Raw genomic sequence first — 22527 nt, 5'->3', positions numbered from 1 at the left:
TGCGCCCCTGACTCGTGGCGCCGCTCGCTTTGGGAAGCAGGGAAGGCACCCTCGCATAGGGCGGCGGGGAAGGGGGCGGCTAGGAGATGGAAGGTCAGGATTTTAGGAAGGGAGGAGAAGGGAGGCTGAGCTCCTCTGGGTCTACCAGGCTTGCCCGCACAGCCAAGGAGGGCTGCGTTATTTTGGGAGGAAGCTCCCCGTGCTTGCGATGTGGTGGTCGCGATTTTGCCTTGGGTGGGCGGATCGCGGAACTGGAGGAACAAGTGCACACGGGATCGAGGGCTGGAAAGTGGTGCAAAGGCTTGGTTTGTGTACTGTGGCTTTTCTCTTCTTTTTTTTTTTTTAAAAAAAGCTCGCTTCGAGTCCTGCAGGTACGGTAGACCCGGGGCTGGGCAGGCGGTAGCGGCAGCTGATTGGGAGGAAAGGAGCTGGAGGAGGAGAAGGCGAGAGCTAGAAGCCGGTCTGTTTATTGCACGCAGGGCAGCCGCGGCTACGAGGAAGGGCTCGCCGAGAGCCGCATTGCCTTCTTCCTGTACGCGCGAGGCGTGTTCGCTGGGATTGGACCGAGCTGGGCTCTCCTGCAAATCGGCAGTGGCCGCAGCGGCGGCTGGGATTAGGGCGAGGGCAGGGCGCTTTGTGGCGGTGCAGTTTTGGGGAAGGGGCGAGGAGGGTGTGCGCGCGTGGAAGGCTCCAAGGCTTCATCGTGGACTTATGCAGGGGAAGAAGACGCCTGTTTTCTGGGGAGAGGGTTCCCTCCTTTCCGCAGCGGCTGTGCAGCAGTAACATACATGCATACATATAGGAAGAGGGAGAGAGATTGGCAGCTGGGAGAGCCATGTGGATTCTCCAGCGTTGCCACATGGCACCTTCCCCGCCCCCACTAGACACTGTCACCTCTTGCCCCTGCCATCGCTGCGCCAGCCACACTCATCACAGCTATCGAGCTATTTGCCAGAGAACCGTTCACTGTCCATGCAATAAGACATGCTTGGGGTACATGTGTCATATTGCGGTGTGCATGGGGATGGTGGTGGAAGAGGCAGAACCGGTCATGATTTGTGGCGCGTGGCCAGCTAGATGTGGCACTAGGTAGAATGGTCAGTGGAGACTTTGTCACCAGAAGGGCATTGTGACCCCAAGAAAGTAGGGCAGCTCCCAGTCTAGAAGGCAGCATGAAAGAGTGTGTGTGTGCTTTGTCTGTGGGGCTAACGCCTGTTTTGCCCAGGTGTCACTTGGAGCTGAGTCTCGAGCCAGTGTGGTGTGTCAAATAAAAGTCCTCACTGCCCAGTTCCAGTTTTTCATTCTATTTCATTCAACATAACATGAAGCAAATTCAGGCTGATGGGTTGTTACAGAGAAGTGAGTTCCTGGAATAAGATTTGAATGGGGAGACGGTGTCGACGGGTGATGACGCACTTGTTCCTGGATGGTTCCTTTTCGTACTCTGAACTATGATGCCCTACCTGCGCCATTTCCCATGGAGTATGGGAGCAGCTAGACATTGCAGCAGGCAGAATAATTGCACATGCAGTTTCAAGGGGGAAGAGAGACTTAGCATTACCCAGTGGTGTCTCGCAATGCATCATCTTAACACGAGCCACGAGGGTGGTGCTCTTTGGCGACTGTAGTTTCCCAACACCATTAAGGAGAGACATCTTGCCAAGTAGTGGAGAGGATCGGTTTTCTTTTCCCATGGCGGAGCAGAGTTCCACTGAACATTCTTGTGGAACGGATTTTGCTCTGCTGGAACCTCGGAGATATATGAAGCCTGGAGATTCAAAATGACTAATCTATCAAATTTCTCTGTCGCAGTATTGCTCACCCTGCTCAGTATGCAGTAACTGTTGCCACATCAGCCCCTTTGTGAATCAGGCGGTGTGGGGGTGTTTTTCAGGAGGTCAGAAAGCATATTGGATAAAATGGAGGGGGAGGGACCGTTGCTCTGTGGTATAGAGAACATGCTCTGAATGCAGAAGGTTTCAGATTCAATCTCCTGAATCTCCAGGTTTGCTTGTTTTGAAAGATCACGTACCAGGTGGCAAAAAAGACCTCTGTCTGAGACCCTGATGAGCTACTTCCAAGTGACAGTACTGACCCAGATGGACAAATGGCCTGCCCAGGTATAAGGCAGCTTCCAGGGCCCTTAATGAGATGAAGCAGAGAAAGGACAGGCCTGTAGCTCACTGGTAGCTTTGCCTGCCAAAGGTCCCAGGTTCAATCCCCAGTATCTCCAGGTAGGGCTAGCAAAGGTCATTGATGGGAATTCTGGAGAGCTGCTTCCAGTCAGTACTGAGCTTGATGGACCCATAGTCTGATTAAGTATAAGGCGGCTTCCAAACAGTGCCAGATTAAACCCTGTGGGAGGCCCCTAGGCAGCTGAAATTGATGGTGGGGGGCTTGTGCATGTGCTCTAGTGGGATAGCATTGAACTAAGAAAGCTTGATTGTACTTTTCTTTCATGATCAAATCAATATTACTTTGGTCCCTTTTCGTGGGGGCCCTGAAAGGTGTGGGGCCCATAGGCCGGTGCCTGCTCAGCCTATTTAGCAATCTGGCACTGCTTCCCATCTTCATAGAGAGCTAGGAAAGCCCCCCCCCCCAAAAAAAAAAACAACAACTGGGGAGGAGGGGTTCCAGGTAGATGAGGAAAGCGAGCACTGGCAATGCCCAGGTGACATTCCAAACGGGAGGATGTGGAGATGCAAGGTAATAGGGTAGGGGATTTTGGAACTGCCAGGGCAGGAGGCTTACAAACTGCTTCCATTCACAAAGTGTTTTGTAAATTTGAGGCTCTGCTGTATTTGCTACGCTCCCCTTTCAGCCTGACAGCATGTAGTAATCGCGCTTATTTTCGCCGATTTCCTTTTTCGTCATTTTCACAGCTGAATGTGACTACAAAACAATTGGAAAAAGCCGTCTCTCTTTTAAGAGGCGATTCAAAGCTAGACACATTCGTCTCTGTTCCCCCCCTCCTCTTTTCCTGGTATATGTTGTACTTGAAGTGTTAAAATCCTCAAGAGACTGAGGTGGAGAAAGCAAGTGTGTGTGGGAAGGGGGATGAGGGGGTGGGAAGAGAGACAGACTAGGGGAGGTTTTTTTACCAGCACTTACTTCAAACACTTTCTCTTGCTTATATATAAAAAGGGGATAAAAAGGAAGCATGTTCCAAAACCAGTCCAGGGCTATATGAAAGTGAAATATTAATGGGCTGGGAAAGCTTAGACAGCAAATAACTTTGCACAAAACCGTTTTGGAGGGATTCCGCCCTCCTTACAACTCCTTGTGGCATATGAAATTGTGTCTCTGTAGTACCAACGCAATTAAAAACTTCAGGGCTGCAGGATTTGTAATTATGGGGGTAGAATGATGTTGGCCAGTGGGTCATGATAGCAGATCTAATAATCTTTTCCACTGGAGAACATCTGTGATTTGAATTGTTTTTCTGTTCTTGGAGGAAGCTGAAGGCCAGATTGGCATGGAAGCATTCAGAAGTGCCTTACCATGGGATTCCATTGAATTCCTTTGCAGGAAGCGTTTGGCTTAGGACTTAGTTGCAACATAACCCCTTTCTGCTAACCTCACCAGTTCCTCAAGAGAGCAAGGTGCAGTAGTAACTACAGGAAGCATGAGACTGTCATTCTGGTGAGACTCCAAAATATTTATCCCCCTGGATAAATTCCAGCACTACATTTTATGCACTAAAATCCTCCTACGTGCTACTAAATTTATTCACTTACTCTGCCACTTTCAAGATTGCTGCACTCTGTATTTTGTGGAACTGACTCTGGGTTGTAGGCAGCTAAGCTCTATTCAGAGCAGACCTGTTAAAGTCAACGAACCTAAGTTAGTTAGGTACTTCAGTGTGTCTATTCTGTGTAGGACAAGCATTGAATGCCACCCATTTTGACGGTCATGACCTTGGGGTCGGATTCTCCTTCTTTAGAGGATGAGGGTTTGGAATCAGAAGGGAAATTGCACCCAAGACCAACCCGGGAAGTACTTCCAGAAGATGACTCCACAGTGCCAGTGCCCTTCTAAGTCCAAGGATGTCATAGTGTCATAGAACTGTAGAGTAAGAAGGGACCACAAGGATCATCTAGTCCAACCTGCTGCAATGCAGGAATCTTTTGCCCAATGTGGTGCTAAAACCCATGATCCTGAGGTTAAGACTCTCAAGCTCTACCAGCTGTCACGTTGCCACCCTTTGACTCTATCATGGAAGCCCCAGTACAGCCAAAGTTTGCCCTGCTCTGTCAGAGTAAAAGACTCCCGGAGCAAGGCTGGGCCTCTTAAACCAAAGAGGCATCTTTCAGTGAAGGAGACAGCTCCTGTGCCCATATAGGGCTCAGTCTAAGGCATGGGTAGGCAAACTAAGGCCCAGGGACCGGATCCGGCCCAGTCACTTTCTAAATCCAGCCCGTGGATGGTCCGGGAATCAGCATGTTTTTACATGAGTAGAATGTGTCCTTTTATTTAAAATGCATCTCTGGGTTATTTGTGGGGCATAGGAATTTGTTCTTTTTTTCCTTATAGAATCATAGAATCATAGAGTTGGAAGAGACCACAAGGGCCATCAAGTCCAACCCCCTACCAAGCAGGAAACACCATCAAAGAACTCCTGACATATGGTTGTCAAGCCTCTGCTTAAAGACCTCCAAAGAAGGAGACTCCACCACACTCCTTGGCAGCAAAATGTAGTCCTTCAAAATATAGTCCGGCCCCCCACAAGGTCTGAGGGACAATGGACTGGCCCCCTGCTCAAAAAGTTTGCTGACCCCTGGTCTAAGACTACTGCGGTATCAGTGTGGTGCTTGTTTGAGGGGCAAGCTGCACTCACATCAGAACACTGACATCACTTTTACCTGCAGATGTCACATATGAAAAAAGCATAATGGGAAGTGATTGCCCCCCCCCCCCCAAGAATACAGCAACTTAGTGTTCTGGCAAAGCCCATTAAGGAATAGGTGTATTTATGTCTTGGTGAAATTATTGGATTGGTCCGGCACTGGAGGATCTCGGGGCTATTTCAAGAATGCATGACATCTGTAAATATAGTTCAGAGTGGTAATTGGCTGGAAGACTGCCACTGAGGTTTAATCCTGAAGTTAATTTGGGTAAGAGTTTGACATAAAGAGTGGTCTGGCAGATATAAGATATTGGATTGGAACTGGTGCAGCAATAAAACTGCTGGCACTTTTTCAAAGCCAAGCAGGCTCACATTGGATGGGGGACTGAATGTTGTGATTCCAGCATTGCAGGTGGGTTGGACTAAATGATCCTCAGGGATCCTTTCAGCTCCATGATTCTAGGGTATGGATTCAAAGCTTTTCTATTCAGCTCCACTGAGTCTTTACTCAAAGTTCTTCCATCTGTGAAATGGGAATAATGCCTAGTTACATTCATAGAGCTGTGAAGGTAGGTGAATAAGATAATGATGGAGCAGGTTTGCAACTGAGGTTATCAGAAATGGAGACTAGAAGACAACCCCCGGTGGACATTTAAACACAAGGTCTAAAGAGACTAGTGGTCTATCCCTCCCTCAGCATTGTCTATATCAGGGGTGGGGCTCTTGTTCTGACTGGTGGGCGAGAGACAGACCCTTAACCTTACTCATCTTGCAGTCCACATTTGACAAGTGGGCAGGGCCACACACCTGTCAGTCACCTGACATTGCAATGAAGTCAGATGACCTGCTTCTGCCTGCATGTTTTGTAATCGATAGTGGCGTCTGCCCTGTGGAATGCCCTCCCTTCAGATGTCAAGGGAATAAACAACTAACTGACTTTTAGAAGACATCTGAAGGCAGCCCTGTTTAGGGAAGTTTTTAAGGATTGATGTTTTTTATAATGCTTTTAGATATGTTGTAAGCTGCCCAGAGTGGCTGGAGAAACCCAGCCAGATGAGCGGGGTATAAAGAAAAAAATCATCATTATCATCATCATCATCATCATCTGCAAGCTAAAGCACAGTGCTTTGCAAGGTCCAACAGCCACTGGGCCTTGCAAAAGCCAGTGGACGTAACTTTGCAAGCTCTGATGATCATTGGTGCCTGCAAACTCTCTTTTGGCCCAGCTGCATGCATCTTTACCTGCCCCATACCAGGTGTCATATATGATGTATGGCAGGTGGGCGTGACTTGCATGAAACAACCTGTGAGCCAAATGGGGAGGCCAGGTAGGAGTTTCTCCCCACTGCTGGTCTCCACTGATGGCCAGTGTCTTTCCAGGGTTTCCAGTATGAGTCTTCCCCAGCTACTTGGAGATTCCAAGGTTTGAACCACTGAGCTGTTCCCGATATGCACTACTAAATTTGTCTAAAAACCGTCGCTTGTAGACCACGGTCAGGACTGCATTCAGGCTACCTTCACGACTTAGACCCCTCAGCTCCAGCTTGCCAACCCCCAGAACTATCACACTGAAGTACCTGGCTACTTTATGGTACTCTGGAGTTCGGGGTCGGCTGGTTACTCGATGGCTTTTCCATTTTCCACAGCGGCACTAACTCGTGCTCCCTTTTGTGCGCCATTGTCATTGAGATGTGCTCAATTCTGTTTCCTTTGGCTTCCCTGACTTCGTGACATGATGTGTGAAATGCAGCGTACATAAGCAGCTAGAAGTCGCATGCACAGCGCTGGGTTTGCAGTCGGCCGGTTTCATCCATATACATCAGCGAGGGCCTGTAACGCTGGGGTAATGGAAGCTATAGATGTATATTATACACACAATTGAATAAATAACAGCTTAGCTATTCACTAGTTAAATTTGGGGCCATGCATATGTATTGCTTCTCGCCTGCCTGTCGTACTACATGTCAGAGTGTATCGCTCAGATACGGCAAGCCCGCATGCTCCGTATGAGTGGCAAGCCTAGCAAGATTTCCCTTTTGGATTGTAACAAAATACTTGTGCTTTATGTAGGAGGCTATTGCTTTTATCAGAGCCGTCATCTGTCCTACACATGATAGTCAGTTCATAATAAAGCCTGAGGATTGGGTATGAGAAAGAAAGACTTGTAGGCTGAGATAGAGGAAGCACCACAGCATGCGCAAAGAGGACATCCTGGGGGGAAACGCAAGGGAGAAATTGCAAAAATATCTACATTAAAATCTCCCTGTCTGCATTATGCAGGGTTTTTTTTTCCATAGTAAAAATTAATTTAGATGGAGGAAAACTGAATAAGCCACTGTGTAAGAATTGTGAGAATAAATGGAGTTCAACGCACACAATCACCCATCAATGATTTGTCTGTAAATATCTGAACTTCTTTATTTTTTAACCTTGCTCTAGACGTTGGAGCACCTTAAGATGGAGACAATGACCAAATGCAGGTGAATTAAAATCCCAGAGTCCTCCATCACATTAGCAATATCATTCGGGGAAGAAGTTAAGGGCATAGGAATTTAGGAAACTGTATTGTATGAGGATGTTGGTTTATCTAGCTCAGTGTTGCCTGCAGTGACTGGCAACAACTCTCCAGGGTTTCAGGCAGGGCACATCCCAAGCTCTATCTGCAGATGCAGGGGGTTGAACCTGGGACCTTTGGCGTGCCAAGCAGGTGCTCTGGCAGTGAGCTATATCCTTTCTAAGTCCAGTTGAAGCTCCTTGTGTTGGTGAGACCAATTCAGGAGTAGGAAAGCACTGTGGTAGTTTTGATGTGCTTTGAAAACCTGTGAAACCTGTTAATCACATACAAGCGTGGGCCAAAAGAAATGATGGTGCGCATTGTAGGTCAGTGATGCCTCATATCGGACCACTTTTTGTTCTCTTGCCTGTCTTCAGATCCTGAGCCTAGGTAGAACTTGAAGAAATAAGGACAAATCTTCATTGTCACCCCACTGGCACATTTGAGGGGTGCAGAATTGAAGTGGAAGAGGCATTTTGGGGCTTTAAAATTCCCCCTCGTTTTTAGACTGTAGCTCAGTATTGGAAAAAATGCTTTCCACACAGAAGGTCCCAGGCCCAGTCCTTATGGGTGGGGATGTCTCTTTCCTGAAACCTTGGAGAGATGTTGCTATGATAATGAGCTCCAAAGACAGAGCAGTGGTCTGACAGGAATGTGCTGGCTGTGACACTTGTTCAGTTGCTTCCAGTCAATGGGAATGCTTCTGTTGACTTCAGCAAAGGAGAGGTTTCAGTCTTGGAATCTCCCCCTCTATTAATCATTCTGCATTATGCAGCCACCTGTTAAAAGCAGAATCAATCGTCGTCCCTTTGCAAGCCATTTGTTACTGACTCCACCATAGGTTAATGATTGCCAAAAGAAGAAGAGGAAAATCGTTTCTTTCTCCCTTTTTTTGGAACGAGGCAGTGAAAGAGTCTGGGATGATGAACAGACTGTTGTGTCTCGGGGAAACAATGGAAGCAGCCTGCCAGTCCGGTTCAGAGTCCAGAATTGTGTTATTTCTAATCGCTGTCATACCATTTGCATGCGTATGTGTGTGTGCTCAGTGTTCCACGCGATAAGAACACCGATTGAGGTAATTCATCTTCGAGTCATGGGAGACAATATGAAGGCTTTAGATAAGGGTGTGCTGTGCACATACAAGAATGCATGCTGGTCCAGAAGCATAAGATGTTCAAAGATGTTTGGTGCATTGGCACAGAGAGAACCTTTTCAATGGCACATTGTGTCTGCCCTGCTGCAGGAGCTGGAGGCAGTATTTGCCTGGCATCAACTTGAAATGTCAAGTAGCTGCTTTATCAGTGTGTGTACAAGTTTCTGAAATGTAGTGAATTTGTATCTAATACTGCAGCTTGCCTGCCAGCAGTACCTGTGCAGCTGGCTTGCTATATAATCCAGCTGAAGCAGACCTCAAAAGATAACTAATGTGCACTGAATTTTGGCAGTGGGGTGACATTATGTTTCCGTAGGCATGCAGCCTGGTTCGGATGTAGCACTGGACCATAGTTTAGTGTTACGTGAATGAGCCTGCAAAAGCATTGGGCTTGTATGCTGCTCTCTTCTTTCTCCTCCTCCACTATTGCCTCAATAGGGGCACGGTGGTGTGGGGTTGAACATTAAACATAGCTTATTGTCACATCCAAGAAAGACAAAACTGTCTGGTGTAGGGGCAGAAAACATTTTTTTTTTTCCAGCCGGGGTGGGTGGGGGGTGTAATGGGAAAAGGGGGCTGCTCGTGCGTAAGCGTTTAAGCCCTCGAAGCTTTGCCATCAGCTCCTAAACTCTCCCAGTCCGCGGAGCCATGGGTGCATGGCTACCTCAATCGCTGGCAGAATCCGTCAGTGGGCGCTTCCGGAATTTACGCCAACATAAGAGTTCCTTGACAGAAACTCTCCTTCTGGATTCTCTGCGTGACAGTTTCCTGCGCGGAGTAGGCGTCCCCAGCGGAGGTCCTGAGCCCTCCCCGCTGTTCTCACTGGAAGCATCTTGGAGCCATTCCTCCGACTGAGTTTCTGCAGAAACTCTCCCTCTCCCCCTACTGGTTCCTTCCTCAGCATCCGAAGGTCTCCTAGCCTCCTTGAGCCCTTCCACCACCTGACTCTCCGATGGCAGTTCTCTGACAGGGGGCATTCATGTAAATTGTGTGTTTGTACAGTAGGCTAGTTTCTACACACTTGCACATCTGTCTCCATTCAGGGAAGCAAGAAGCATGACCAGAGTTCAGGGATACGTTTCAGCCAGTCAGTAACACTCAAGGAAGGGTGTAAAAGAGAATCAGTAGGATGCATGTGGCTTATGGAGGGTCCTGACCAGTGCTCTAAGTCAGAGGTGTGGAACCTTAGGCCTGTGGGGCAATTGTGGCCCACCAAACAACTCCTTTTGATCCGCCAGGCCATTTTGGGAAGCTCAGGCCCATCCAAGCTACACCTGACATCATGTGCAAAGGAAGGGCTTCAAAGAAATAATTGAGAGCTTAAAGTAGGCTCCCAATGGTTCCTTTGCTAGAGCAAGGTGCACCCCTACCTGCCCATTGAAAATGCTCCTTGCTCGACGAGGGGGAAGTAGCAGCCATGCAATGGAGGCTGCTTCTCCCTGTCAGTGCTGCTCCTGCTGTGGTATAGTGGTTAAGAACGGTAGACTCGTAATCTGGTGAACTGGGTTCGCGTCTCCACTCCTCCACATGAAGCTGCTGGGTAACCTTGGTTGTGGGGGAGGAAGGGAAAGGAGATTGTTAGCTGCTTTGAGACTCCTTCGGGCAGTGATAAAGCGGGATATCAAATCCAAACTCTTCTTCTCTTCTTCTTCTTAAACCTCTGGTCTCCAAAGTGCTTTCAGAAAGCCCTGCACAGCATTTTGAACCTTTGGTTTTCGGAGGTTTAAAGCAACAGCACAGAAATCCCTTTGTAAGCAGCCTTGTGCTACTCTTTTATTCCTCCTAGGGTCTACATGAACCAAGAAATAGCCCTGAAACAAGCCCCAGGATCCTCTGTTACATGCAAGTGTTCTGTTGCAGATGTCTGGGAATTTGCCGGCAGACCACCTGATGTGGAAAGAGTTCCCTGAACATAAGAAGTCTGGAAAAAGTAACCACCCTGTTAAAGCATTTGGCATCCTGACAGGCAAATGAGTACTTAGCTTTTCTTGCCAGCATAGCACTTAACCATGCAGATATAATTTTGCAGGATTGAGTTTTGCATCCCCTATTATCTTATATTTTGCTATTTTATGATTGCAGAGTTGGAGGGATCTAAGGGAGAAATTCATCCCACCTCCCATGCGCAGGAGCAAGATTAATTAAACCTAAATTCTTTCTGACAGATAGGTATCCAAACTAATTTTAAAAACTTGCTGTGCCTGAGGTCCCGGAACCTTTCCCGATAGTATTTTTCAATTTGCAGCCTGTTCTTATGGGTAGAACTTTTCCCCCTGATATTATTTAATCTGAATCTTTTTCCCCCTGCCGTTTAAGCTCATTACTGCTTTTCCTATCCTCGGTAGCAATACCGAGCAACTGGTTACCTTCCTACTTATCACAGCCTGATACATATTTGAAAACATCTGTCATGTGTCCCTAATGTAATCTCTCTTTAAGACGCAACTCTAAACAGATCTTTCAATAGTTTTCTGTCTGCCATTTGGGCCTGCTCTGAGATGTGTGCTGCTCTTGGCTTCAGACAAACAAACTCAGTTCTCTGTGTCAAGAAAAAGCAGGATTCTGTGCCCTGTGTAATATAATGCGGATTAAACAAATACAGGTGAAATTATTCAACCAGAATAATTTAGGTCTGTTGCTGTTACTCAGAAGTGAGGAATATGGAGCAATTAAGCACATGATTTAGCAGCCTTCTGAAAGGTTTGGGTCTGGTCAGCACTTGGATAGGAGACTACCTTGGAATATTCTGTGTGATGCCTTTAACTCCATACCAGGGGAATGGTGGCATTGACAAAGAATGCAGGCCTGCCAAGTTCCACCTCCAGTGATTGGAATTCCTTCTCACTTCCCCCCACCGGATATTGCATGTTCATATACAAGTGGTGACCATTTTTCATGAGGATTGTGTTCTTGGCCCCTGTATGCATGCAAAACCCCACCCCACCCCATTCCAACCCCTGTTCTGCCGTCTTCCAGGTCCAAAAGGACCCACACATTGGTGGTCGTGCTGCCTATACCATAAAGTTTATTTTTTGTATCCATACGGGCTAGAAACTTACTTGTAAAAAAGCAGTTGAACTATGGCAGATATGAATATCTGTATTGCTTGGGTGGAATATACACAGCTATTTTCATAATAACATCACCAGTATGCATTGGACTAGGGAATTCTCAGGTTCTTTACCTCTGTGTTTGATTCCCCATCAGCTCTGTGCTTTCAGTTAAGTCTTCAGCGCCCTCCCGCTTTCCTTCATTTGCTATTTTGAAAATGGAAAATTTGCAAGGGTGCAGATTGAACAAAACTACCTGTGAACAGAGGGTTCTATCCAATGGTGGCTTTGCATTAGCAGAAGCACTTTCCCAAGGTGAGGCAGGCTGTTAAAGATCCACTCACTGTGTCATAACTCTCCTCCCACTCCCAGATGACAAGGCAGAAAAAATGCTTTGTAAACTGGAAGAGAGTTTATCTTCTCTCCTTCCCTCTCTCAGGGCACCAGAGTGCCACAAATGACTAACACAGCAAGTGAATATTAATGCTTTTTTGTGAAGTTGCTAGCTTTTATGGATTTGTTTGCAAGGCTAGTAAATTGTGTATGGAGGCTAATAATAATAATAATAATTAATAATAATCAATAATAATAATAATAATAATAATAATAATAATTTTTTTTAAAAAAAAAAATTTCTAACCCGCCTTCCCCAGCTGAAGCCGGGCTCAGAGCGGCTAACAACAATAAAAGTAACACAGTTTACATAAAATCATATGCAGTTCTTTTTGCTGGTGTGAATAATGTGAGAAGCAGCTGGCCTAGACAAACTCTTGTACAAAAAAGACAGAGAAAGGAAGCTCTGAACTGGGGGACTTTAGAGTGCAGGTTGCTTGTTTAGCTGGAGGAAGGAAAGGTCTTAAGTTTGCTCCTGCATTTTTCTGGAAGGGCTGGTATGTGTCCCTGGCACAGCTCCGCTTGCAGAGAGGCCTGTTTTGCTTCCAGAATTTCAGTGGCTGGCTTCCAAGTCTACTCAACGCACACGCACACACCCGTCTCAATACAGCAAGTGGCAGATGGGCAGCATGGAAGATAGGAGTTGACACTACCGTACTGTAGGCTCGTGTCTGCAACCATCCCGCACCAATTAAGAACTCTCTGAAACACAGAACAGTTTTCTTTTTCTTTTTTTGCAATTTATTTTCTGACTGTGAGTATGGAAAGAGATTCAGCATTCATGCCCTGGAGAAAACAGGGATAATAAGTAGAATTCACAGTATTTTTATTTTTTTAAGATGCAGTTGTAATTGTAAATGCATGTGTTTTTATAAGTACTGAGCTGCATCACCGGCAAGATACCAAAGCCACATTCACACCATACATTTAAAACACTGCAATACCACTTTAAACAGCCACGGCTTCCAAATAATTATGAGGGTTGTAGTTTGCTAAGGGCGCTGAGAGTTGTTTGAACACCCCTAGTCCTCTCCCAGAGCTACAGTTCCCAGAGTGGTTTAGCAATCAATTTGTCTTCCCATGGAGCTCTGTGATGGGAATAGAGGTCTCCTAACATCTCTCAGCAGGGACGTGGGTGGCGCTGTGGGTTAAACCACAGAGCCTAGGACTTGCCGATCAGAAGTTAAGCAGTTCGAATCCCTGCAACGGGGTGAGCTCCCGTTGCTCGGTTCCTGCTCCTGCCATCCTAGCAGTTCGAAAGCACGTTAAAGTGCAAGTAGATAAGGAAGGGAAGGTAAACGGTGTTTCCGTGCGCTGCTCTGGTTCGCCAGAAGCGGCTTAGTCATGCTGGCCACATGACCCAGAAGCTGTACGCCGGCTCCCTTGGCCAATAAAGCAAGATGTGCGCTGCAACCCCAGAGTCGGTCACGACTGGACCAAATGCTCAGGGGTCCCTTTACCCTTTACCTTAACATCTCTCAGCACCCTTAATGAACTACAACTCCCAGGCTTCTTTGTGGGGAAGCCATGGCTGTTCAAAGTGGTATCACTTTAGCACTTTAAATCACAGAATTGTAGAATGGGAAGGCACCACGAGGTTCAACTCTGTGCAATGCAGGAATCTTTTGCCCTTTGTGGGGCTTGAATCCATGACTGAGATTAAGAGTCTCATGCTCTACCTTCCTCTTTCAACAAACCTTTAAAGTGGAGGTCTTTATCTCACTCTTTATCTGAATTGGCTTAGAAACTGTATTTATATATGTTTTACTGATTATGATTTTGTTGCTAAGTTGCTTCAGGACTTACTGAAGTTTTCAGAAACAGCCCAAAGTGCAATATATTGCAGGAATCCAAGGGAGAAGTTAGTTTCCTCTGCCTTAGCGCAAACCACAGTTTGCCGTTGCACCAAAACCCAGCAAACTATGGTTTATACTGGCTGTCTAAGCCAGGATTGCCTTCCAGCTTCAAAATGTTTGAAGGCAAAAATATAGCAACCTGTGGTTAACTGGTTTGTATGTAATGACAAGCCGTGGCTTGCACTACAATGGAAGTAACAAACTGAAGTGGTGTGTGGCCTGAAGTGGGTGGAATAAAGAGCATAGGAGGACAAGTCTTATTCTATTAGCTCAAGCTATGGTATGATGCTATATCTGAACTGAGCTGCTAAGTGACTATTCTCTTCAGCACCAGACAGTCCCAAAAATGAACGATACCATTGCAAAATAGCATTTTCCCCCCAAACAGCTTTTGTTTTGCATCTTGCACAACTTGGCAAACTGAAAGGATACAGCTTTTCCAAGAAGTTCTAAGTCACCAGAGAAAGATATGAGGAAATTAAAGGATAATCCTACAATGGCATGTGTGTGTTCAAATAAAACAGAAAACTTTATAACCACAGGACTACATCTAAAACTGGAAATGTTGTTGACTGCTGGGGTAGCAAGTTTGGTAATGAGGCCAAGAAAAAATATGTACTCATTTAAGTATAAATAAGAGAAGGGCCGTAATACTTTTGACTGCTTTTAAGTGTGGGGATAAGATGATAGACAAATCTCTCCAAACAAATAAGGATGGTCATTTTTTTTAGCGTACGGCCAATTCAAAAGCCAGTGAAGCTTGAGCAATTACGTCAGTTGGCACATTCACTCATTTAGAAATAAACTCCATAGAAACCAGCAAGATTTACTTCCACCTAGATGTGCTTGGGACTCTAGTGTAGTCTGATTGATTTCGTGCCTGTGGAGTTTAAGGACAAAATTTGAATTTAAGGTGGCATATCCTGCATGTAAAGGTAAAGGGACCCCTGACCATTAGGTCCAGTCGCAGACAACTCTGGGGTTGCGGTGCTCGTCTCGCTTTACTGACCGAGGGAGCCAGAGTACAGCTTCCGGGTCATGTAGTCAGCATGACTAAGTCGCTTCTGGCAAACCAGAGCAGCGCACGGAAACGCCGTTTACCTTCCCGCCGGAGCGGTACCTATTTATCTACTTGCACTTTGTTGTGCTTTCGAACTGCTAGGTTGGCAGGAGCAGGGACCGAGCAACGGGAGATCACCCCGTTGCGGGGTTTTGAACTGCTGACCTCCTGATCGGCAAGCCTGATCGGCTCAGTGGTTCAACCCACAGCGCCACCCGTGTCCCTATCCTGCATGTAGGGTTTCACAAATAACCCACTATTTTAATACAGCTAGCCTGACTGCCAATAAACACTTCATCTCCTTCTGTTCTCGCGTCACTGGTCCTGTTTTGTATGACCGAGCAGAATTTTCACCTCTCTTCCCAAGACTGGTTAGTACAAACTGGTTGCTCTACAACCCTTGCTTTTCAGATTTCTTGAGACACTTTCCACATAGACTGCTCTGTTCTGCATAGGAACTGCCCTGATCACTGTAGAAGAATTTGGAGAGTATCCTATGCTGCACTTGTAATTCATGTGAGGTGCTGGCAAGAGAGGTAAAATTTCTTGAAATTAAGAAGCTATAGAATGTTGCTGTTGTTATTTAAAGGGACTTTTTTTAAAGGCTGATATATATGCAGTGCTTATTTGCGTTATTAAACCTAAACTTGTTTTGTTGCTTTTAACAACATAAAATCCAGGGTTCTCAACCTTTTCAGGTTCTGGGGGTACATATGAAAAAAAATCTGTTGATGCATCACAAAATAGAACCATTTCACAGAAGAAAAACTGTCAATGCTCAGTATCCTTCCCACTGGCATCTCTAGGTAGGACTGGGAGAGACCTCTGTCTGGAACTCTGTAGAGCCTCTGTCAACCTTTAGACTGTGCAGTACTGAGCTAGATGAACAAATGGTCTGAGACAACTCTTTGTTCATAAGAGGAGCAAAGATCCATCTATTGGCTGCTACCTCCTGCCATTCTTGTGGTAGGGAAGAAATCCATTGTATGAAGAATTCATGTTGTTTTTCCTGGCCTGAATCTAGTGACAATCATTGTGTAATGCCAAGTTCTGATGCTGAGTGTTCTCCTGCAGGAGATAATTGGTAATAGTAGACAATTTATTTTTTTCAAGGTCATTTGCCTGATCTTCTCTTTTAAGAATGCCTGTTGAGCTGCTGAGGAGTCCTAAGAACTGTACTGGAAGATCATTTGCTGTAGCGTATTCTAATTACTAAGTTAAATTTTTAGCCTTCTGTTCCAGATTTATGGAAGGACCCCCCACGTGTGACATTTAATGAAAGAAAATGAGCATACTTGTGTTCAGCAACATATCTAAGACTCTGCCTGTTCCTGTGTCCTGTTATTAATTTGGACTACCAGCTTGAAATATCTGCACATCTCTCTTAGCCATTGGGTAGCTGCAGAAAAATGGTTCCTGCAAAGATAAGCTTTCCACTGTTGCAGTCATCACATTATTTCTTCCTGTTCTACCAGCGCTGCAACTCATATGTTGTCATTGGTACTGTCAATGGGATTGGTCCTTGCATTTGTTAGAACTCTGTTGTGGAGTCCAAAGTGGCTTGTCAGTTCTTCTCATCTTATGATGCATTAGTCAGACCTGAGATATCCTCAGACTTGTCCATTGACCTACATGCCATTCTCAGACATGGAAGGTGCCTAGTGGTGCAGTTTCGGTGCCTGTCCTTCAGTTTGTAGAACTGTTCGTGGGGAAAATCTCTGAAGTCAAAGTCTAATTTATTTTGGAGGAAGCATCCAAGTTTATTTGTGATCGCTTGATGCCTGGAAAGAAGCAGGTGAGGTTTGTTGAAGGATTTGATTTGATTTCTTTAGCATTTTGGGTGGGGCGAGATGAAAATTGCTTTCATTTGCCACTCCCTGTCATATTTAATTGGGACATAATACAGACAGGTAGTAATTTCTGCAGGTGTTTTTTGTCTGTTTAACTTGCTGCCAAATGAATTGTCATTCCGGAACAGATCCAACCAGAAATCACTCTAAATTCTTCAAGAAGTGATTCTGCATTCTCAGGTCTGAGTTAAGCCCTGGAGACTTAGTCATTTGGCATATATTTACACAAAATAGGCTTGGTTCTTCTTGCTTCTATGAGAAGGTGTAACACCACATTCCTGAAAGATCAGGGCTCTGCACTTGTCTCCAGTTATGACTTTTAAATGCACATATATATTGGAATGCAAAGAGGACGAACCTGAGCTACTGCAAACATCACCTTAGGGCAATCTTTGTCAGCCAGCATTGGCTGGATCTGACAGGAGTTGTAGTCGTAATAATCTAGAGCCAGGGGTGGCCCTAGCCTAGAGTTTTGGGGGTCCCTGGGCAAGAGAGTCATTGGGGGCCCCTAAAGGTATGGAAGCAAGCCAGGCATTTCACTTAATTCTATACATGAATCTACAATAAAAGTATGCATAAATGTATATATAACATGTACATAAAATGTCATGTATACATAACATACATAACATGTCATGTATACATAACAGATTCTTTGTGTTCAATTTTTATTGCAACTGAAGCTGAGAATATGACTTAAACACATGAACAGAAGTCATAAGGTACCCCAACATGTAATGCTCCAAAACATGTAAAGACCCAAAACAAAACAAAAACACTTAAGAAAGCATATTGTATGATATTGTGGCAGGAGGGACAAATGGTGAATTGATGATAGTCAGTTCGCTGATAAACAGTGATAAAGGAATTCATTATTTAAGAGTCAATCCTTTGGTACAGAGCTTTGCAAACTTTTCATGTTGGTGACACACTTTTGTAGACATGCATCATTTCACAACACAGTAATTCAGTTTTCCTAGCAAACTGGAGGTTAAACTAACCTCTTTCCAGCCCCGGGAGGAGCACTTGCACGACACATCTACACACTGCAGCCAGCACACTAATGTGTCGTGACACACATGGATAGTTCTGCTCTAGTAGATCTAGTAGAATTATCAGGTAAGAGTCAGTTCTCTAGCAAAGGGTGATGATGATGATCAAGGAGATGGAGCAACACCTCTTTGAGGAAATACTGCAATATTTGGGGCTTTTATAGTTTAGGGAAATGGCAAGGAAGAGAAGACAAGACAGAGGTGTACAAAATTAGGCGGGGTGTGGAGAAAGTGGATAGAGAATTTTCTCCCTCTCTCATGACACTAGAACTCATGGACCTCCAAGGAAGATGAATGTTGAAAGATTCAGGACAGACCAAAAGAAAGTACTTCGTGTAGCATATAGTTGCTCTGAATTTTGCATCAGTGATGGCCACCAACTTGGATGGCTTTGAAGCAGGAGGAGACAGGTATGGGCAAGCCCTGCTTCGCTGAGGTACGATTGCACTGGCAACCAGGTTGGTCTGACTCTTCTTTTGATCTTGAGCAAGGTGTGGGCCCCACCTCCCACCTGGTCATTGCGAAAGTCTTTTGCGTAGGCAGTGGTGCGGTTGGGCCATGTTGGACTTAATAATGTTTTGGGGCCTCCACCTCTTTAGATGGATATGTGCATCATCTCACTTGCTACGAGCCATGATGGCTATGTTCCCGAATGCCAATTGCCAGGAATCACAGGTGGGAATAGAGCTGCTGTGCTCAGGTCCTGCTTGTGCAAGTCCCATATGCACCTGGTTGGCCACTTCAGAATGCGTTAAATCTGCCCTTTTGCATTGGGGTGGGCGCTCCTGGTCGTTCTCCCAAGTGGGTCCCCCCGGATGCTACCCTGAATGACAGCCCTGTGCATAGCTCACCCAAACCACAGCAGATGGGCTTGGGTTGGGTCTCAGACCAAGAGGGTGGATGGCACCCTTATGCTGATTAGTGCTGGGAGATATATCGCCCAAACTGGTTTTGAAGTCCATATTGTGATATCACAGTTTCATAATTTTGGACCTGGCAATATTTCATGAATCATTATATGTGTGTGTGCGCTATGCAAAAATCACAATGTCAAGCCAGTCAATGCTTCTCTTGATTCCCGCAGCCCCTGTTAACCCTGTTAACTCACAAGAGCAGGCGCTGGCAAAAATCACGATGCAGGAAAAAAACGTGAAGCCAGCCAATGCCTCCACATAAAGGTAAAGGTAAAGGGACCCCTGACCATTAGGTGAAGTCGTGGTCGACTCTGGGGTTGCGGCGCTCATCTCGCTTTATTGGCCGAGGGAGCCGGCGTACAGCTTCCGGGTAATGTGGCCAGCATGACTAAGTTGCTTCTGGCGAACCAGAGCAGCGCACGGAAATGCCGTTTACCTTCCCGCCAGAGCGGTACCTATTTATCTAATTTCACTTTGACGTGCTTTTGAACTGCTAGGTTGGCAGGAGCTGGGACCGAGCAACGGGAGCTCACCCTGTCGCGGGGATTCGAACCGCCGACCTTCTGATTGGCAAGTCCTAGGCTCTGTGGTTTAACCCACAGTGCCATAGCTCTATCCTTAATTCACACATCACGATTTCTTGGTATATCGTGATGTTCAGCTTGTGATATATCACAGTGTTGAAAACCAGATATGTCCCAGCCCTAATGCTGATGGCTTAGACCATTACATCTCATTCAAGGGCATTTCTGAGCACAGTGGCACACAGCATCAAGTTTTATGCCCTTCAATCTATTTACACTGCAGAGCAAAATGTGTGCATTGTACATTTGTTGTCTCCATCTCTTTCTTCTAATAATAAGGAAAAAAATTCTCTTAATTGCTTAGTTTATTATAGCTGGCATTTCATTTTGTATCACACAAAAGACAAACAAACCCTGCAGTTTATTCCCCCCCCCCATCTCCTTTTATTCTTTTTACCATGGGAATTTTAATAAATCAATGACAATAAGAACACTTACTAGAAAGTAGTAGATGCTTGAAAATTACTATTTTTATTTCCCATGGGTTAACACCTGCACATCAGAATAGAATCAAGCAACATATTATGTACAGTAAAAGGTTTCTGGCTACTGAAATGAAGAAGCCAATCCATTATAAAACAACATTAACTCTTGGTGTGCTGCTTTTGCTCTGCTTTCTGTGGGAAGCTGCCCAATGTACTCAGTGAATTTTCAGGATTAGGGGTGGTTTCGATTCAAGTCCATTTCACCCCTCACTTGCTGAGGAAGAAAGGAACAAAGAAATCTTAAGTAGAATTTTGACTCTACAACACTAGCGACTGGATCTCTTCCAGACGTTGATAGGTGTCGTTTTTTATTCTGCACTTCTTTTAATGGGGGCCAGGTGACCATCTGCCATATCATCTGGGGTAAGCTGTGGCCAAAAGGTGCAGTTTTTATCCTGGACATTTGCAGAATTGGGTTATTAAGAAGGTTCCTGGCAGCAGAACCCCTTATGCATAATTTTCCTGGCTTACAGAGAAACAAAGCTTGGATGTCCTGTAGCTCCTGGCAACTCAAGTGGCACACGCTTACAAAAGCACCAGTTTAAAAGCGCTCTGTACCTTTTCTAAAATATCTTTCCACCTACTTTAAAGCTGTTTCCAATGAATAGTGGGTTTGCATAAGAGTGGGTCAGCCCCATAGGACTAAGGAATGAGCTGCATAGCTTAGTGGGTGGAGCGTGAGACTCTTAACCTCAAGGACGTGGGTTCGAGCCCCACATTGGACAAAAGATTCCTCATTACAGGGGGTTGAACTAAATGACCTTCGGGGGTCCCTTCCAACTTTACCACTCTGTGATTCTTAGAAAGAGCATGGACATACTATAAGAATGTGTCTTAATGTTTAGTTGCCCCATATCCTAGCACGACAGTATTTTGTGTTTTCCTTACCCATTGGCTGAGAGGAACAAATAGACCTCCTCATAATGTAAGGATACAGAATATGCTGAACTTTTCATATTATTATTATCACCACCACCATCATCATTATTTATGCAGTGCCAACAATGTACATGGCACTGTGCACAATCAGGATAAGAATTCTACCCCGAAGGGCATACAAGAAATACTTGAAATACTACTACAAGAAATAATAAAATAAAAACCAATAGTTTAAAATGCACAATTCACAAGCCATTACATCAGCTGTGCTAAAACACCCGCACCAGTCTGAACTCTTCCTAGTATAGGGTCAACAAGGCTTGATCAGCTGATGGCTGATCCACTGCTGAGAGCCACAGTCGAGAGCCCTTGAGCTTGTCCTCTGGGCGGTGGCACCCATAAATACCTGAGGAGTGGGAGGAACAAACACAAGCTCAGAATACAGGCTGAAGTCTCTCAGGTGCTTCCCTTCTCTCTCACCACTGCCCTCTCCTCCAACGAGGTCTTATGGAGAGAGAAGGAAAAACTTGATTCTGGGCGTCATAGTTCTGAGGATGGAGGAGTGATTATTCCCAGAGTGGTGTAAAAACCAATCCTCCTTCTTGGGGAACTCTGGGAATCATAGCTCTGTGAGGGGAACAGGGGTCTCAACACCCTCAACAAACTACAGTTCTCAGGAATCTTTGGGGTAAGCCACAGCTTTTAAAGGGATATCATGGTGCTTTGAATGCAAGGCACAGATGTGGCCCTAATCATATGCAAGTAGGCCTGACTAGCATAAAGCGTGTTCTCACTAGCAGAGAGCACGTGTTGCGGTTGGGGAGCAGGCCACCATTATGACTAGGCAAATTTGGTGGGAACCCGAGCCTGTAAAGGGTTAAAGGGGTTGCTGGGGATTTTTTAGTGTTGCCAATTCGGAGGAGTGGTCAGAGTCTATAAGTAGGGGAGATAGACGAGAGGACGTCCTCTTGGCCGTTTTGCATTGGATCACCCGCCCCCCTCCCTTTTATAGGGTGGTTCTTGGGTTCAATTGACCTTGCTATGCCTGTCATGGGGTCGTTCGCCTTGGAGCGGGGGCCTGGTAGGAATTTTGCCATTTGGCTGATTGGCTGTTGCCATTTGGTTTTTGCCTACTGCGTAGCAAATCGTCACAACTTGTAAGGTTGGCGGTTAGGCATTGGTTAAATTGGTGCTTGGAGGGGTAAGGTGCCTATCCCTCCAAATGATGCGAAAGGGAATTCCGTTAAAGGAATCCAGGGGCTTGCCATTCTTTCGTCCTTGTCCGTGGTGCCGGGCTTGGGCCGTGCAAGCCCCACCGGAACATGAGGGTGAGAGGTGTTGGACTGATTCCCAGCCTCATTTCTCTCCCAATACTTGTTTCCCACGCTGGCTTCCGGTGGTGTCCGGAAGGGACCAGCTCTGTCCTTGGGGGAAGGACAGATAGTCATAACCAATGCCTAAGCAACCACTCACATTTGCTGTATTTGAATAAAGTTGTGGCCAAAATTATGCCAAAAACCTTAAACAAAAATTAACATGTGATGTGTGAATTTTTGGGGGGTGGCACTGTGGAACTCAGCACGCAACTGGAAAGGATATTTTTTGCTTCTGAAAAGCATTCAAGAGCCTAATAATGCCAGTTTTTTTAAAGCAATGGGTTTTGGACCCGTTGGAAGGCTGCATCCATCAAAATCTTGCTCTGTCGGTGTCCTAAAAATAATAAACAATATGTCATTAAAACCAATAACGGCCTTGCTGGGCTTTTCAGAAACTACCGTACTACTGTTACTGAAAAGCTGGGTTAATTTCTGACTAAATCCATGAGTAATTTAGGCTTTTACTGTGTTTTCA

General features: G+C 45.6%; 1 protein-coding gene across 6 annotated transcripts in view; it reads left to right on the top strand.

The window, feature by feature from the left end:
* CCSER1 (coiled-coil serine rich protein 1) overlaps positions 1-22527 on the top strand; it is a 715014-nt gene that overhangs the window by 3326 nt on the left and 689161 nt on the right. The gene's annotated exons all lie outside the window — the stretch shown is intronic.

The sequence above is a fragment of the Podarcis erhardii genome (assembly GCF_964252035.2).
Source record: "Podarcis erhardii genome assembly, chromosome: 9".
In the NCBI taxonomy this organism is placed as follows: Eukaryota; Metazoa; Chordata; class Lepidosauria; order Squamata; family Lacertidae; genus Podarcis; species Podarcis erhardii.
The sequence above is the reverse complement of the archived record's forward strand: the minus strand, read 5'-3'. Positions and strand labels throughout refer to the sequence as shown.